Source organism: Pleurodeles waltl, chromosome 5 (assembly GCF_031143425.1).
Source record: "Pleurodeles waltl isolate 20211129_DDA chromosome 5, aPleWal1.hap1.20221129, whole genome shotgun sequence".
Taxonomy (NCBI): domain Eukaryota; kingdom Metazoa; phylum Chordata; class Amphibia; order Caudata; family Salamandridae; genus Pleurodeles; species Pleurodeles waltl.
In genome coordinates this window covers 1,766,208,518-1,766,227,464 of record NC_090444.1, presented here as the reverse complement: position 1 = coordinate 1,766,227,464, position 18,947 = coordinate 1,766,208,518, and the positions used below count along the sequence as shown (strand labels likewise).

Genomic DNA, 18,947 nt, shown 5'->3' with positions numbered 1-18,947 from the left:
AGCAAAGCCCTTCACTCTACACTTTATGTACTCTCAGTAAAACAAAATATGCTTATGTTGTTTCACCAGATCCGCTCTACCGTGATCATGGCTTTGTATTGTAGTTTTCAGACCAGCACTTTACACTCACTGTTCTTTATGCTAACCTATTTTGAGTGTTTCCAACAAGCTAGTATCAAGATTGTAATCTGAAAAGATTTGTCTTAATGTAAAAAATAAAATAAAAAAAGAGTAGAGCACCTCTATCCTCACTGGAGTAGATATTAGTGCCCAAGGTTGTCTTAGTGGAATAGAAATGATTCCCTCAGACCCTCCTCCTTTACACCGCTGCGAGGTGTGGTGTTCTTCATAATCATTGAGTCTTGGATATTTTTTCATAACCACATCCCCTTACCTATATTCTGGTTACGCTAACAGAAAGAATTGTGATTTATACAGAAAGTGGCAGACCTGAAAAAGAGTTCTAATAAATCATTTCTGCATCAAATGACTCATAAGAATGACATTGCTTTCTAATTATGGAAACCTTCTCCAAGAACCCGTGAGCTGGATCATACCAAAGTATGTTTGCAGTACAGATTTAAATTGTAAATGACACAATCTGATTAAACTCAGTGACATTTCTTTCGGAATAATGTGCTTAACTTGCTAGACAGGCTTATTATGATGAAGGTGGCCCAGATATCCTCATCTTGAGTGGACTATAACAATGTCACACTTGCCGAATTTCCTTTCCAAGGTCAAATGGCCCTATGTCTCCTGTCTCCTCTTTATCCAGTGTTGGATTTTTAGTTAGCAACTGGCTTGTAGGCAGTGCTGCACTTGGGAAATAAAAGTAAATACAGCCCAGACCATTTCTTAGGCGCAGGTCGCAGTGCAGCTGAAAGCTGGGGTTCCTGAATACTAAGGTTTCCCAGTCTTGACTCCACCTCAGCGTTTTCCTTCTGCTCCCGCACATGTCCTTTCTCTTCATCTCACTCTTAAAGGTGCTTTTTCTTCTGGTTTCTCCCTCGGTCACTGCTTTACTTTTTTCCCTCTTTTCTTCGTTCAGTCGTTTCTGCTTTTTCTCCATCTTCCTCTCGGTCAAAGTCAGATGATGAAAAATAAACGCTGGTCCCCAAAAGTGAGTACCGACATCCACCAGCGCAAATAAAGCCCTGCAAGTAGGGATATATAATAATCAGCCGAACTCAAATTCCCATCATGCAAAGTACCATTGGCTAAAATGCCAGGACTGGATCAAAGTGTCACTGTTCACAAATCCAGTTTGTATCTCTGGAGTTATAGCCTAGAGACCAAAGGGCCTTAATTAGAGTTTTGCAGACAGGATACTCTCTCACAGACGTGGCGTGTGTCTTAACTGCCATGTGGTACTTCTGTGCAACAGACGTGATATCCGCCAATCTCTAAATAAGGCCCTAAATCTTTATGTGCAATGTACTAAAGGCATCTTTGTGCTAGATTTATAGAGTTTGATAAGGTAATAGTCACAATAATTTCTCCTTTTAATTTACTAAAGAACAACTTCATTAGCTAAAGACTGCAGCTGCTGTGTTTGCTTCTGTTAATCAATTTAAAAGGACTTTCATTAGTAACTTTATCTGACTTCGGCTTCATTAGATCAGCATGTTGTAGAAAGATTTCACAATGTTAGAAAGATTTAGGCTCATAATTTCTCAATCTCATTTGAATTTCAAGGCCAAAGACCTCAGTCAGTCATGGGTTATGTGCGGTTCCATTGCTCGACATCTGCAAATCACACATTGCTTTGAGTAACAGAAAAGGACGTTTGACCCACCTATGCTTTGGTGCCTTAATAGTTCATTGTTTCCTCTTAATGAGAAATAACTGTAGTGAGGTATAGTCGTTTGTCATTTCAGATGTGCTGGGTTCCTGTAGGCCTTACTCCATTTCAGCTTAACTCAATTCACCTCTTCAGCCCTGCTGTACCTCTTCTACTCCTCCCAGTTTTTGAAAAAGCACCGCTCATTTAATCTGTACCCTCCATTGATGCTGCCTAACTTGTACAAAAAGTATAAACTTCCAAGTAACACCTGCCCTAGCAAACTGAGCACATGTAAGAATTTTGTGAATTAACTATGACGCCCTCTTCCAAATGCCTGACATGGGCACGCAAATGAGAGATGATGCAATTGATTGTCGCAATAGGGATAATCCGCTGATAATGACATATCCCGAAAGAATTTATTTGTTCAATAATTGCATGCCCAGACATGAACCCTGGCACACCATCCAACTTCATCTTGGAGCTTTAGTGCAGTAATGGTGCTGCAGTGCTTGGGAAAGGTCTGTAGATAGCCATCCACTGAGGAATTATCCACTGCTCTGTAGCTCAACATTCCAGTTAAACATCACCGGCTCAGGTATTGGATTCCGAAAGAAAGCCGCCCAGTCCTTCCCCCACCCATTGTTCCCAGATCGGCTTACCGGCCATACAAGTTCAATGCCGACAGAAGAAAGAACTCCAGGTGTTTCACATGTATTCATTACAGTCATGTTGTGTTTGACTAACTCGATCCACTCTCCTGGTAGTAATAACCTTATGTAAAGTTTACTCATTTTCAAACACTCTTATTTTTCTAATTTGTTTATAATATCCTCATGGGCCGTTTATATCCTATTTTAGCACTATTATGTTCTAGTTACTGGAAATAACTATAACAGCTGAATTTCTGTGGTTTTGTGCGTGTAAAATCTGAACCTCGCTATAACGTCCTTGTAACCTTTGTTTTTTATAGTACATTTCAAAGGTTTTTTTAATTTCTAAGTTAAAAAAAAGAAATCTGTTTCCTAACTATAATGTCCCTGTAACCTTTGTTTTTTCAGTCAATTTCAGGTTTAAAAAAAAAATATAAAGTAAGATGCCCATCACAATACGTGGTAGGAGCTGGGGAGATTGGACGCAGACCCTGACCTGGCTTTGTGCTGCCCCCTCCCAGGCTTGCTGCTTCTGCCCCCCTCCTCCTTGCCATCCATTGTCCAAGTCCATGCCCTTGCTTTCTCATTGCAGCCCTGTGTGGCCATCGTTCTGCCACTGCCCTTCCCGCCTGCCCTGAACAGTTGACTTGCTGCCCCTTCCACTTCCTCCATACCTTCTGTTGTCAGAGTCCATGCACCCGCCTCCTCCCTCCTGCCCTGCATGGTCCGATGGGCTGCCACTGTCCTCCATTTTGCTTGATGTCCCTGCCCACTCCTCCTGCCCTCTGTTGCCCAATTCTGTGTCTCATCATTGCCCTTCTGCTTAACCTCTGTGCTTAGCTTTCTGCCGCTACCATCCTTCCCCCTGCCCGCCGATGACTGTGTGCATGCCCCTGCTCCCTCCTTTTTGCCCACCAGGTTCCAAGGACCTGCCACTGCCCCTCATATCTCCCGACTGTTCTGTTGAGCTGCCACTACCTCGCCCACCTGCTTAGCATGGTCAGATAGCTGCTGCCTGTCCCTGCCACCTCCACCTTGCCTGTCCGAGTTCCATACCCCTCCCTACTTCACTCCATGCTCGTTTATGCTGCAATTGCTCCTCCTGCCTGCCCTGCATGGTTTGTTGTGAAACCCCTTCTCCTGTCCTCTCCTGTCTGAGTCCAGGCCCTACCCCTTCCTTCTGTCCTCCATAGTCCTTTGTGCACGCCCCTGCTGTATATGCCATTTTAGTCTCACTGTTGCCCTCCATGGTGTGTTGTGCTTCCAGTGCCCATCCCACCTGCCGTCCATGGTCAGCTTGCTGCTCTGCCCGTTTTCCATGTACAGGCAACTATCCCCACCCTCCTTCCCTGTCTGGTCATTTGTCATGCCGCTGACCTCCCCTTACTCCTTCCGTTTATGGTGCGTTATTTTGCAACTGCCTTCTCTTTCTGGTCAGCTTGCTACCCTTCCCTCTCCCCCCTCTGCCCTCTGTTGTCCGTGTGCATGGCCCTGCCCCCTCCTTGGGCCCTGCACGGTCCTTTGTGCTGCACTGCCGTCCCGCTTGCACTGTGCAGTGTATTGTGCTTCTGCAAGCCCGGACGCCTGCCCTGAAAGGTCAGTTTGGTGCCCCTGCCCATCTCCCTCCGTCATCCAATGTACCATACTTGCCAACATTTTGAACTTGGTAAGAAATAAAACCTGGGGAATTGAATTTCCCCATTGACTTACATTGAAAAAGAGGAGATTTTAGGCAGGAGACAGATAAAATAAAGCCCTTTTAGGCTTTAAAACGTTGAGTCTCTTGCGCAAATCAGGCCTGTTGGCTTGTATGGCTGTACTGTCACTGGCTCTTCCTTCTTCCCTCAATGGTCTGTTAAATTGGCACAGCCTTTCTTGCCTATCCTGCACGGTTGGTTTGTTGACCCTGCCCCCCTTTTACCCTGCCCTCCATGGTCTACTGTGCTGCCACTGAATTTCCCACCTGCCAAGCATGATCAACTTGTTGCCTCTGCAGCCTCCTGCCTGCCCTTAATTATCTGAGTCCCTGACCTCTGCCTCCCCATAGTATTTTAATGATCAACTAGATGGCGAACATTTTGTATTTATTACAAAAGTGTTGCATGCCTGATGTCGTCTGGATGTATTGAGAATTATAATACCTAAAGCCATTCCTTTAGAAATTATCAATCTGAGAGGGTCTTATTCCCACAGAAATTATGGTTAGTGCTCTAAAAGAACTAAAATGTGGACATATTTTCTGAGCTCTCAAATAATGACAAAGCACTTATAAATTACTTGCTATCTGTATGTTTATCCGGTTGATCACTTGATTATTTGTTACACTTAAGGGAGAGGATGTGTTTTTACAGCCAGGGCTGCACACTCTGCAACTGGGGAACCAGGTTCGAGGTTTGGCGTCGGCTCGACACCCTGTGATTCTGATCAATCACTTATTCTCCCCATGCCTAAAACCAAAATGATTGTGTCCTTGTGTAATGTAACTGATGCTCATGTAAAGCACTCCAGTACCTTTGGGTCAAGTCTGCGCTATATAAAACTGCAATAAAAGAAAATGTAATTGTTTTCTACTTTTCAGTTATTGGGATATACGTAGACTACATTTGGGTGATATTTGTGCTACATTTGGGGTAGAACGCACAAGCGCTCTGTCCCTGTTGTAATCTCCCTTTAGGCTTTTAACCACACCCATGTCACGCCTGTCACTTTCATTGGTTTGTGGACTTGCCTTTTAGAATCCGTTTGCTTTTATTAGTGAAAGGCATGCATACATCATGCCTTTTCCGGTGTTTAGCCCTCCTCGAGCACACCGGGCAACTACTGAAAACATACGAGGCTCCATGTTTTCAGCCTGGCTTCTGCATTACTTTATCTTTTTATTTTCACGCAGCGTGATCAAGCTTGTTTTTTTTCCTTTCAATCTGTGTGGCAAGATAAGTCCAGTTAGGAGTGTACAACGCTAATAGTTCTAACTCGAGCAAATGCAAGACCCGTTGCATTGTAAATGCTAGTTTTCTTTGGTGGCCATGTTGGAAGACCAATTTGTTATGAAGCTCCCTAATTTCCACATTTACTGCAGTATCCTCAGTAGTAAATGTTTTCAGTTTTCCACTTAGATTCCATCAAGATGGCGTTCAGATGTGCCACATTTTTGACATAAATTCAGAATCTAGCACTCTAGTTACTCCTTAGATAGAACACTGTAGTAAAGCTGTTGATCACCAGGGAGTTAACTGGCAGTCTGCTGCTGGTGTTCAAAGTGCATGTTTCAGTCTGCATGCCAGAAGCCCAATAGTCTGAAGCACAATACTCCGTGATCAAGGCTGTGTAGACCGAAATATGTCGGAAGTACTGGCAGTCGATTTCACCTTTTTGCAACAAATCAGTTTATTGCTTCTGGGGAGTGCGTTTTCACTTGTATTTCGGGAAGATACTTTGGAAATGTGATATTGTGTGGCCCCGCCGATGGAAAACACACCACCTCATTGACAACAAAGAGTACCGTACACGCCACAAAGGGCTTACAGTGAAGGTTTTTAGATATATATGTATGTATTTGTGTGTATGTGTGTGTGTATATATATATATATATATATATATATATATATATATATATTCCTTAAAGTACATTTATACCCTACATTTAGGCTTTAGTTCTCGTGTTCACCTCTGTAGAACTTTAGAAGGTGCTGTCATGTACATTGGTCCCAAGATGGCTGGTTGAAGTGCTGGCAGCCAATCAGATTTCAACATGAGATCTGTGCTTAGGCTCCAACCAGATATACAAATTTATTTTTCCTTTAACATCTCAAAAACGACTGGATGGATTTACACCAAATAACAAAAAGCATGCTTTCTGGAGACCAAAAGCTACCTTTCTGCCAAATGTGGTGTAATTACCTCCAGCGGTTCGGGCTATAGTCATATTCAAAATCCCTATGGGAAATTGCATGGGGAAAACCTGTTCTGGCCCTCCTTTTTCCCAGCCTACGCTTGACGGAGCCTCCTGAAAGTTTCAAGACATCACCTGAATTGAGAGGCAAACTAATTTTGAAAATTTTATAAAGATTTGTCAAAGGGGGCCACAGTTATAAACAAAACAAAAAATGCTTTGCTTACGGAAGCTAGTTCCTAACTATAACTACCTACTGGCAATCGCCAGTAGGTACAAATAAAATGTGTGTGTATACATATATATATATATCGCTTCATACCACACATGCCTATTCCAAGTGCTTTAAATGGCAGGTGTTTATATTCTGAAATTTAACAGTACTCATTGTATCGACCTCAGAAGAGAGTACGCTGAGTTGGCCACCCTGTATTATCAGGACACCAAGCCTTCACCATGTATGTATGGGAGCACGTTTGCTTTAGGAACCCTTTTTGCCCTTTGACAACCTGTCCTTAGGACCAAGAGAATTTTTAAAGATTTCTTAATACTAATTTATTGTACTGGAATAAAATTCTGAACACCGCTGTTCATGCCTTGTGCCATTGGATAAGATGCTGATAACAACCAAGACCGAGTAGACCGCACAGCCTTGCCCATCCTTCTTTCGTGCGGCTGGCTCGTTGCTGACCTTGCACTTTTAGACAGCCCTCTGAAGCACAGTTGCCTTGTGTGAGTTGTTCATTCAGTGATTGAGAGTTTAGTAACATTTGCAGAAATGTAGAAGTGCACTTAAAATAAGAGCACCTTCTAGTATTGGCTTTTGGATTAGACTCACTGACTTGTCACTTGGAGGTATTTTTAAATATGTGAGTGAATGTGCCGTTTGTTTACAGCAGTTAACATTCTAGTGCTGCTTTGACTGTGTGTCCTCAGCTGTACGGACCAGTTCCTGTTGGAACTGGTTTCAGTGTGTGTGACAGCTGCAGGCTGGAGAAGAAACAGGAGGGTGCTCAATGGTGTCATCCATTCATTTGGCTGGAGCTGCATTGCTACAATGAGGATCACAGAGCAGCCCTTGCTTTAAACCCACCTGTGGCCAAGCTTATGTGTAGCATGGAAAGGGACCCAGGATCCTAAACTCGTGGCCCAAAGCCAAGCATTTGTTTACTTTTGTTAATGGAGCATTGAGCTAATAGGTGAACCACATAATCATAGGATCCAATCATGTGACACTGAGAAAATATTATCCTGTTTCACACCACTTCAGTAATCTTTCATTGCTTTCATTGTATCTACTCCCGCTTTCTCTTGCGCATCTCCTGCTGAATTACTTCCCATTCTCCTATCTACCAGCGCTTCATATGCACTGTTTGATCATTTCAGCCCCAAACCATCAAACCACTGTTCTTCTACTCTGATGGGCCATTCTGTCTGGCATTAATCTCTAATTCTGGCACCCCTCTTTCTTGCTTCCAGTCTCCTCTCACCGAAAGACCCACCGGTAACCTTTCAACCTTGGCTAGCTATAGGCCTGTCCCATTACTTCCAGTATTCTAAAGAAAAATGTGAGAACATTTATTTCCAATTAATACTCTTTCCTGAGTACACACCTCATGTTTCAATCTAGATTCAGGGCAGTGCACTCCACGTAGCCCACTTTTACTCCTGTGTCCAACTTCACAGCCTCTTCTCATTACAGTCCGCACTTTTCCATTCTTCTTCTCAACCTCTTGGCAGCATTTGATACTGTTGATCGTCCCACCCTCTTACCCACACCCACCCTATCTTGGGATCACAGAATAAGCTCTCAACTCTTTTCCATGCTACCACTCTGATCGTCCCCTCTCAGTCTCTTGGCGCTACTCGCTCTCCACCCCCACACCGCTGAGAGTTGATGTCTCACAAGGCCCGGTCCCCTCCTCTTCACACACTACATAGAATCCGTATGCAATGTACCCACTTCTTTCTGCTTTTCCTATCATCTCTGTGCATAGGATACCTAAATCTATCTTGTTTTTTGCTTTCATGCTTCACCTACTAATAAAACTCTCAAGCTGCCTCACAACCACCCGCCACTGGGGGGGACAGCTCTCGTACGCAGATGCAGCCAAAGCAGAAGTAATCAATTTTCCTGAAGCCTTATCACCCCTCTCTCCTACCCTATTCATTTGTAACCCCTGATATTATCACCACGACATCCTTTGGTTGAAATATATTGTGAACTTCAACCCTGCAGTGAATATAGGAATTTTCACTGCTATGAATGACAGTCTCCAGATTTCTATTATTGAATATATGGGAATTATACGCATTTATACTAAAAAAAAAAAAAAGGGACACTGATTTCTTCACTTGTCATCAGTGAATTTGACCACTGTAAGCTTTTACTGATAGATCTTTGTCTTTGTTTACTCCATTGGACTGAGTTTTAATATCATTACAAGACCCTCCTAAGTCTTGCCAGCCACTCCAAGCTCGTAACCCTGTCTCGGAGATGGTTGGCTACCCCCATAACAGATCTCTAGACGCTGTAGGTCTTTTTTGTTAGGGAGATAAATGGCTCCTCCCTGAACTTCCGCTCAGAAATCATCAGTTGGTCCATGCCTACTTGAACCTAGATTCAGCCACAAAAGTTTTTTTTACCAACATCTGAAAATTCAGATCCATTCAGCCACTGGGACCACTGATCTTTCAAACCCTCTGTGAATGGCCATCTCATGCAACAAGAATCATCATAAACAATATCCCCACATTCAGCCCGTTTTGCGTCTGTACATGTATGTCAGTTTTAAATGTAGGTAGCGCTGTTATTGTTCAGCATCAGATATCGACTTCTCTATGTACTCCACCCAGAACTGCTAATGCCCTCTTGTCAAAATGCTTAGTTGTTCTTTGATATATCAGTATAATAAGGGACTGATGACTGAATGAGAGACTGCACGAAAGAGGTGCCTGACCCTGAGTTGGGGACAATGAATCCCATATCTAGTGTTCGGGAGAGACTTGGTGCAACCTCACATATTTCCTGCACTGGGAAAGTGTACCCCCACAGAAAGTGAGGTTCATTCTATGAACACCGACTCTGATCTTCCTAAATGAATACTGTTCTTGAAGTCAAAGTGACGATTAGGTTATGCATGGTGTGATCCTCCAGGGGCTCTGTGGCATAGGAATCTGTTCAAAGCACAATGGGTTATAATGCACCATTTACATGCTTCCGTAGAAAATTAGTCTGCCCAGAATGTTGGCCAGGATTTAATTGCATTCAAGAGTGTTTTTTGCGAATTGCTGTTTGTACTTTGGAAATTCGAAATGTCTCTATTTATTTTGCCTCGCCTGCATACTCTGGTAGTTTGTAAACGTACAGTAGGCTTAGATCCTGCCCATTGCTTACCATTGGTTGGCTTCATCATCACTCATTTGCTTGCAGAGCATGCAAACTTCACTTCCTCTTCTTGTGTTTGGCCCTTCCCTGGAGCATGCCCCAGCACTTTTGTCTTCCACTGCTTGCATCATGGGAGCTACCTTTTTTTTCTTTTCTTTTGAAGCACTCCATGAGACTGCATTTGTTTGTAAGCTGTCTCTCTTGTGTGCTACATCATCCCCCGCATCTGTATCACTCTCCCTTACCTGTGTGTTTTTGTCCCCAAACCCAACTAGCCCATAAGTTGCTGTGCTCCTCCTTTGTCACTTCCTCACCTGTGTGCCTGTGGCCCCCACCCGTGCTTGTGTACTTCTGGGGGGTCCCAATTCAACAAGTTGCTCTCGTTAACCTGTGGTTGCTACTTGTGCTTCTGTGCCTCCACCCCCCATGTTACTCTGTTCATCTGCATACGCTACTGCACCACCCTGCCCCTGGTGCTCCGCTGTGTTATTTTCTTTGATGGAGCCATTCCACAGGTGGTGCATGGGCATTCCCATGCATCCACCCATGGATTTTGATGCAGGTCCATAAGTACTAAGACTTGTAGATCTGGATTTAAGCCAAAATTGTCCTTGTTTTTTCCTCTTTACATGCTCACATACATAGAGGAAATAGCTCTATAGCCTAGTTTAGTGCAGGCAGACACTCCTACCTGCATGCAGACCACAACACACACACACCCTTATACGGTGTCACTTTGTTGCAGAAACTGTGCCAGCAGATGGAGATGCCAGAATTACACCATATCTTTGTTGATATGGCGCGGTTCTGCTCTCTCCAGTTCACTTGGCGCAGCAACTTTGCTTACTGCCCTGTGTTATGCAAACTCTTAGTAAATCTAGGCCTTGGCCTTTTATTTAAAGAGTAGAATTAATAAGTGTACTAGTAACACTGTTTTCTTAAACGTATTTCTGCATAGATTTTTTTTGTGCATTGTACGTATGTGTATCATTTACAACAATAAAGTTTTGTAGTAACGCTTCTTCATTTTTTTTCTTGGTATCTTTTTATCCTACTTTTCTAGGCAGTAAATGTGCAACTAGTGTTAGAACAGTTGCCAAAACAAGCAAATTTTTATCACAAGTTCAATAAAAGATCAAACCAAACCCACGTGATTTGGTTACAAAGGTTGGACCCTTTCAAAATAGGTGCACTAAAAAGAGACTCCAAAATATTTTATCACAATTCAACCTTCTGCATTCAGATAAGATTACCATGCTTGACAAATCTTTGTCAGTTTGTGATAACACTATTGATCTAGCCACCATTTTTTCCAGAGTCTGACCGTGTGAATCCAGTCTTGTGCGGAGAAGCAGCTGCAGCGGTCTGTTTTTGGAGATCATCTCTTCTAGCTGGGGTAAGTCTTGTGAGCATGGCTTGTGTGTAGTTGGATTCACATTGTATATTCATCTTACTCTGCCTCTCCTTGTTTAAGCGTGTCACTCTTTCATAATAGATTTTCAGTACTTCATTTGCACAACTTTGTTTTATGGAAATTCATGAGTAAGAAAAGAGTAAGGCATTCCTACTCACAGAATAATCTTTGTGACTTGAACTTGTAATGTTCGAATTTACTTTTGTTAAGTACATTGTATGTATGATAGATCAGCTATATTCAGTCCATTTACCACTATGTTTATAATCTGATAAAAAAAAATTCTGGGTCTATTTTGCGTGCTCTGTTTTACTATAGTTTTAATATAGTTTGATGAATCTTTATGAAACTTTCCAAAAAAAAGGCTCCACCTGAGCTCCTTCCTGGAAAGTTTATGGGTGATTGATCAAGCGGCGGGCAATTTATTCAAAGAAAAAAACAAAAGGGGGTGGAGGAGAGAATCCCTAAACGTGTTTTCCCCATGTAATCTTTCATACGTAAAATAGTGACACCACAAAAACTACTGAAATAAATAACACCAAATTTGGCATAAAGCTAGATCTTGGGCCAGAAAGTGTGCTTTGTGTGATTTGGTGTAAATCTGTTTAGAAATTTATGAGAAATCAAGGTTAGAAAATGTATATTTCATGCTGCAGAGCATTCGCAGAGCCAACAGATCTAGAGATCAGATCTGATTGGCTGCCACCACATTTTGGGACTATTTTGCATGCTCTGTTGCATATAGGTGACTTTAATATAGTTTGCTAAGAAATGCTGTTGTGATTATTTTACTTGTACTTAATTATCTGTGTATTCAAAGTGATTTTTAGACCACTTTTAATAATGGTCACTCGGTCACACAATTATTACAGCAGTGCAAGGGTCAAACTTCATGTTATTAAGGCAGTACTGCTAAATTGGCATGAGCAAGCACTGATACTGCCTCACTTGATTGCTTATTGCAGTGACTTTACAAGGGGGAAACACTGCTAATAGTCACCAGGCCTCTTCAGTGTGTTTTTACCGTACTGCACAAATTTAACCCCTTGCATCCAGCTTTTGAATACGTACCTTTAAAAAAACAAAAAAATGCACATGAAAATACACCATGGCAGATGCGCATAGTACAGAATTGCATGCATACCATTGGTGAGGGAGGGGAGGTGCATCATGACCCACTAGAGGCTCCACCTCTCATGGCCCTGTACCACACTCAACAATAGTAATAAAGAACTTAATTGCTGGTAAACAGTGGTAAGAGGCAGTCAATTTACGTGATTATGTGGCTGCAGTGTTTACCATATAATTATGGATTTACCGCATTTTCACCTAGCATTTTGTTTCTAGTTCAAATCAATGAAAATAATTCTGCCAGCGATTTTCTTTTTTCTTTTTGCTACATAAATTAGATAACATTGCTGCTTCATTTGGTCCTCAAAGATAAAGCTTTGGAGAGGGATTTAGGGGCCATTATTATGATAGCACACTTTCATTTTTTTGGGAGAGGGGCATGTGATCCCCCTCCCGCCCGAGCCTTTGTAAGGCCCTGGGGACTCCATCCCACAGGATGTTTTATTATGTAGGTGAGGATGGCATGCAGTCACCCTCCTAGATCCTTTAGGAGGCTCCATGAACACCATTATAGGGTCGTGTTTGAAATTTAGGGAAAGGTTGTGCGGCCCCTCTCTCCAAGCCATAGCAAGACCATATACCATGGGTATAGTGTTTTTTGGGGGGCAGAGGTGTGTCATGCCCACCTCCCCAAGCTGTAGCAGAAGGGCCCAATCCAAGCAGGGTCCTGGGGACCTTATTCCGTGGGACACTGGTGTTTCCTGCCGGCAGAGTGTGGGCATCTCCTGCCCGCACTCACCCAGGCAGGAGCACAGAAAAATGCTGGTCTCACCCAGGCAGGATCAGAGGAACTCAACCAGCTCCTGCCGGCACCACAGTGGATGCTGACCACCGGGACCCCTGTCGCCTCCAACTTTCATGAAAGGTTTTTTAAAATGTGTGGATGTCTGAGTGGGTACCGGGGCGCCCACGGCACAAGTTCATTGTTGCCCTCGCCTTGCACTGCTAATTACCTCACATTTGAGATAACTCGTGACCTCCATCTGAAATGACATCATTGATGACAGCAATGTGCCTGGAGGGGGTGCGAATTATAGTTTCTTTAGAGCACAAATTGTCACTTGAGATAACTGTAACTGGTGAATTTCAGTGGTTTTGTTAGTTGAAAATGGTATGTTTTAACTGACATTTTCACCTGACTGTAACGTCCTTTTAAATTGTTTTTTTTTTTTCAGTGAATTTCTAAGTTTTTATTTTTTTTAAATGAGTGGTAAGATATTATTATACTTCCTAATAGTAAAAAGACTTTAACTTTTGTTTTTTCAGTGCATATGTGTGTATGTGTATATAAATGTGTGCATGTATGTGTGTGTGTGTATATACAGTATGTGTGTGTGTGTGTGTGTGTGTGTATATATATATATATATATAAAGAAATATCCTCGCTGGCGTGCTGTGGTGCACTTTCATTAATTGGTGGTGCCGGTTCTTCGGTAGGACATCCGCATATCACTTATTACTGATTCTCTTATATTATAATAAAGAGAAAACCGCACTCCAAGGTTGATACAAGTGCGGTTTTCTCTTTATTATAATATAAGAGAATCCATAATAAGATATATATATATATATACACTGAAAAAGCTAAGATTACAGGGACGTTATAGTTAGGCTCATATTTTAAATGTACAGAACCATAGAAATGTACCTGTTATAGTTATTTCAAGTAACTATAACTCATGCCCCTGCCATACACAGTTTTTTTATGAATATTGTTTACAACAGATGTTAGTGATATTATCAGTGATGTTATAAGAGATGTCATGAGTGCTGTAATATCTGTGGTAAGTAGCAGTGCACGGCGAGGGCACAAGTTAGTTACCTTAGGGCACGAGTTACAGTTACTTAAAAAAACTCTAACTATAACAGGTGAATTTCTATGGTTTTGTTTGTTTTAAAATGTGGACCTAACTAAAACTTCCATGTAACCTTTTTTTTTTTTTAAAGTGAATTTCTATGTTTTTGTTTTTTTAAGTCTATTTCCTAACTAGAACATCCCTGTAACCTTTGTTTTTTCAGGAAATTTCTATGGTTTTTTAATGTAAAGTAATTTCAAATACTATACGTTAATCCAACCACTGCTGCACAAGGCCTTCGGCTTTGTGCGACAGGTTTGGCCGCAGGGCCTGGCCTGCAGCCAACCCCCCATAACCACCCAATCTGTGCCAGGCATGGCCTACAGCGGTGCGTAGCAGAGGTTGGTCGCCAGGCCCTGCGGCTAACCCCCTCTAACCACCCAACCCCGGGCCATGCACTGCCTTTGACCATGCATGGCAGGGGTAGGCCGGAAGGCCTGGCCTGCAGCCAACCCCCTATAACCACCCAACCATACTTGGAGTTCACCTCTAGCCTTGCAGTGATCTTGTGCGTTCACAGGAGACCCATGAAGGCACTGAAAGTTTGGTGAGTGGCCATCTTGTTTCAGGTGATCACTCGCCAAGCTTTTTGTTTTTCAAAAGCAAACTGCCAAAGCGGGAATTTGTTTTTGCAAAACTAATTACTGATGACACTGACACCCTGGGAGGCTTCTCCCAGTGAGTAGGGATCCTTAGCAATTCGTTTATCAACAGCCCCCACTCCGTCATACTATCAGTAGGTTTCCGACGAGAGAACCAGTGGGGACGACTCGTAATGGAGCGGGTGGGCTGAGAGTTTGGGGGGCAGGTTACTGTGGGTCTGTGGCAGGGTACCCTCTCCGCTAAACTTTGTCGGGCCCTTAGTGGTGAGACCACGGAATGCACTGGTATAAGGAACATGTGTTAGTGAATCAGGCATGAAGGCCGGAGTGATCAGTTTGTCACTGGGAGTTTGTCACGTGGTGATCAAGTGGACAGTGGTGATAAAAATCAGCCTAAGAAGATATTCCCACTGGCAGATTACACCCTCAAGTACGGAGAATTCAAAAACGGTCTGTATTTAGCCATGTGCGGCAGTGTGCCCAGGTGTTGGGTGTTTTCTCGTGAGAGTTGGCGGCGCAGATGTGACCCGGCCTCCCACAGCAGTGTACAGTGCAACATAAATGATCTTAGCACGCCTACTGCACTTCTGAAATGTACAGCTAAATTAAGTGGTGGAAAACCTCAGAGGTTTGAGGTACTATATAGGAGTGACTTTTTTGACATGCAGAAACATTTCCTGGCCTAACAAAAAGAGAATAAAGAAATTTAGCGATCCACAATTGTCTTGACCCTACGCCTGCGAGTGTTCCAGAGCTCAGCGGGAGAGTTGAGGAAACCAAGCACGGGCATGGAAATCTATGGAAAACCTACTTTCCTCTGGTGGATGCGTGCAAAACCTTCATGGCCAGGCAAACATCTGAAGGCCGGCAGCACTTGGCGTGAGTCTACATACACATCTTTGTGAAACGAGGCCACTGGACTAGTAAGGGACACCTCTGGACACCCTTTCCACAGCTTACAACTCTTTTCACACTTCAGAAGGCCGTGCTTTGCAACAACATGGAGATAAGTGACGTTTTATTTGCTGTTTTTGGCGTCGTGATGGACACAATCTTCCAGGATGAGATATGCTTCAGGCTGAGAGTCTCTTCACCTCTTCCTGAACTCAGCTTGGTGCATAATGGGCCTTTTCAATCAGTGTAAACTGAGCTCCTCTGGCGGAGTTGCAAAGCGCTGCTGACAAACACACATACTGTGGGCAGAGAAGGTGTGGGTAGATATGTTGGCACCTGGAGCAGTGGCTGAGCAGGGCTGCAGACCCTGGCGGGGCGGGGCAGGGGGTGGGTGATAAAAACATTTCCAACTTGTACTGGCTATTTGCGCTTTCACGATTTTTCATAAATGCTCAAACTGTGCATCCCTGATTCCTCAAAGGTCCTTGTGTGTTAAGTGGTCACCACTCCCATGTAGACGTCCGAAGTGTAGGGCATGCACCACGCCACAGATTCAAGTGGAGCTTCAGTGCATGCCCTCCAGCTTGGTGTGACCAGGCCATGGGCAGCGGAGCGCGCCAGTCAGTTTGCTAATCTTTCATTCCCAGTAGTGCTCAAAGGCATTGATTATACATATTCCCATTTCTATCCATTTACTTTGTAGAATGTATAAAGACATTTCAGAGGAGGGGCACTTTGTTGCATCCCTGCTCCACTGTAGTGGTGGTCTTGGTGGGATGGATTCTCCCTGACATCAGAAGGTGTGCACCCTGCAGCGCTGTGTGTGTGTGTAATGAACATTAGTGCATAACCGTCTATTGGCAACTACCCAACACTACACTTAAAGAGCAGGCTAGGCAGAACATGCCCTCACCGCCAAGGCGTGACACAGCACACGGACTGGTTAATAATCATGAATCTCCTTGTTGCTTCTCTTTGTCACAGATCTGCACAGTATCTTGCATAATTCATATTTGCAACCACGGGAACCAGAAGCGGTCCCTCGGTCAATGGCTTCCATTACACAACCCTGTGCCTCCTGCTCATAACCAACCACGCCGGCACGTGCGACTCAAGGCTCCAAAAGGTCGCCACATGTAACGCCGCCACTCCAGCATCATGACCAGCAGTCCTAGCCCGGTGGCGCATGCACACAATGTCCTGCTGATTGTAGGCTCTTGGCGTTGTGTTGGCCTGCCAGACATCCGCCTCCTAACAAGCAGTGGCCACTCCTGGGCTCGCCGCACAGCCACACACCTGCAAACCTACGTATATGTGCTGCAATGACGTAATAACACCATACCCATAGTTCAGACCAGACAGACCTCCGCTAGAGTGGGGAACAGGCATTGCTTTCTGTGAGTTCGAGCAGTGGCCTCCATCGGGGGCTGGGGGGAGTTCTGAGAGCAGTGTTGGCCAGCAGGATGTTTCCTTTAATACTGATTTGCCAATTAATGTTTTTAATCTATCTTTCCCAGGCTGGATCCTTTGTGTTTTGATCTTTAAAGGGGACTGGTAAAGTCAAACATAAAAATCATGATCATGTTCACTATCAGAGCCTGTCAAAAAGGGTTATGGGAGACTTGATACATGTGGATCAAAAGATGTGAGTAGGAGAGGCGAGAGGTCTGACATTATAGGGAAAAACACTCTTATCACACACCGTGCATCGCAGTCCATCTCTGTGCCCTCGGAATGAAAACAAGCTTCCATCCATTGACGCAAGATGGCATGGAGCCGGAGTATAAAGGTTTTGGTCTGCAGGTGTGAAGACCCCAGAGGTTAGTTTGGGACATATTTCTTCTTGTATGTAGTTTTTGGGGGGCTGGCACTGGTGAAGCAAGAGCCCCTGGATTGTAGAATGAGAATCCTATTGCTATTGGTGCTCAGTATGGATCATTTGAGTTACTTGTGGTGTAGCGTTGCTGCCTGAACTTGAGTCGCACTGGTGCACAGCGAGAAAGTAAAACGTTGCAGAGAGCGGTGGGTCTGACGTGGGTCTAAAGGTGGTAATAGGTGCTGAGTGGGCGGTACGTTCAGTGATCTGGCCGTTAGTTTGTTCCTTGAAAGAACAGGTTACTTATGGTTGCGTCAGGTTGAAACCAGACAGTACAGAGAGAGGCAATGTGATGGTGTGCCACATACCGTAGTGAGTTGAATAAGTAATCCGATAAGTGCACATAATGCAAAGTGCATTGTAGCGTGGGGACATGCATCACGCGTTTGGAGAGGTGCCTCAGGGCACAGACTGAGAGTACAAAAAGTCCTGTTGCAGGTGTGCAGGAGGGAAGGACAGAGTACCAGTCTTAAGCATGAAGTTCACCAAGTAGAAGTAGAAGTAGAAGTCTGGGGCAAGTGAGAACAGCTGAGGTCTTGTACTCACTGGATACCTCAAAGGAGCCATAGCGTCTGAGCCGAATATTTCTTCAGTAGATGCAGGAGGCGTTGACTTAAACTGTTGGGAAGGGACATTCCACATGCTTACAGTTGAGAAGCCAGTAAATTGATGTAATACCCTCTTGGGATGTTCATATCGGTCTGTTTGCAAATGTGAATCATTCTGTATTCCAAGACAGTCCGTCTGAATCGCTGCCTGTTTTTCCCTCACTTAATGTCTGAATTAGAGTTTGATGGGTGGGTTATTCCATCACAAACGTGACAGATATCTCGTTTACCTTAATACAAGTACATTATCCCATGGCACCTGTAATAAGGTGGATGGGATATCTGTCACTTTGTGGTAAAGTAACCCGTCTGCCATGTTATGGCAGCTTACAGCTTACAAAATTTGAAATTCGACTAATGTGGCTTATTCTTCACTTATCATTTAAAGAATTTGGGCGAGACCGTGTCATGTCCCTTGTCATCAAGTGCCAGAGCTGCATATGCTGTTTCCCATCCTGGAGCAAAGCCAGCATGTGCATTTTGGTCCTCAGGATACCGTGCTGCTGTTCACCAGGGGGCGCATGTGAAGGTCAGGCGTCTCCAGGCCATACTTTACCAGCCAAATAGATGGGAGTGTATGTGTCACAATGGAAGGATGAGCTGCCTGCTTGAATGGTGGAAACCCTTGTTAATGCCCACTTGTGGCTCTTAAAAGGGCATTTTTGCTCTAAGCGCTCGGCATAGAGAAAAATTAGATTTTCTCAGTAAAAACGGCTGCAAAACTTGAACATACATACATAAAGGTAACAAAACAAAAATAAGCCAAACTGTGACCATTTCAAAGGTCGAGGCCTTATTTTGAGCTGAGTGATAATGAGAAATCGTCCCATATTTAAGGAGGTGCTAA

The 18,947-nt window shown here is 43.7% G+C and overlaps 1 protein-coding gene across 2 annotated transcripts in view; it reads left to right on the top strand.

Annotated features, from left to right (window-relative positions):
- Window positions 1-18,947, top strand: part of EPHX1 (epoxide hydrolase 1) — a 162,579-nt gene that overhangs the window by 50,075 nt on the left and 93,557 nt on the right. For both annotated transcript variants that reach the window (XM_069236188.1, XM_069236189.1), the window contains exon 2: window positions 11,036-11,115. The gene's annotated coding sequence lies outside the window, so the exon portion shown is untranslated. The remainder of the gene's footprint in view (window positions 1-11,035; window positions 11,116-18,947) is intronic.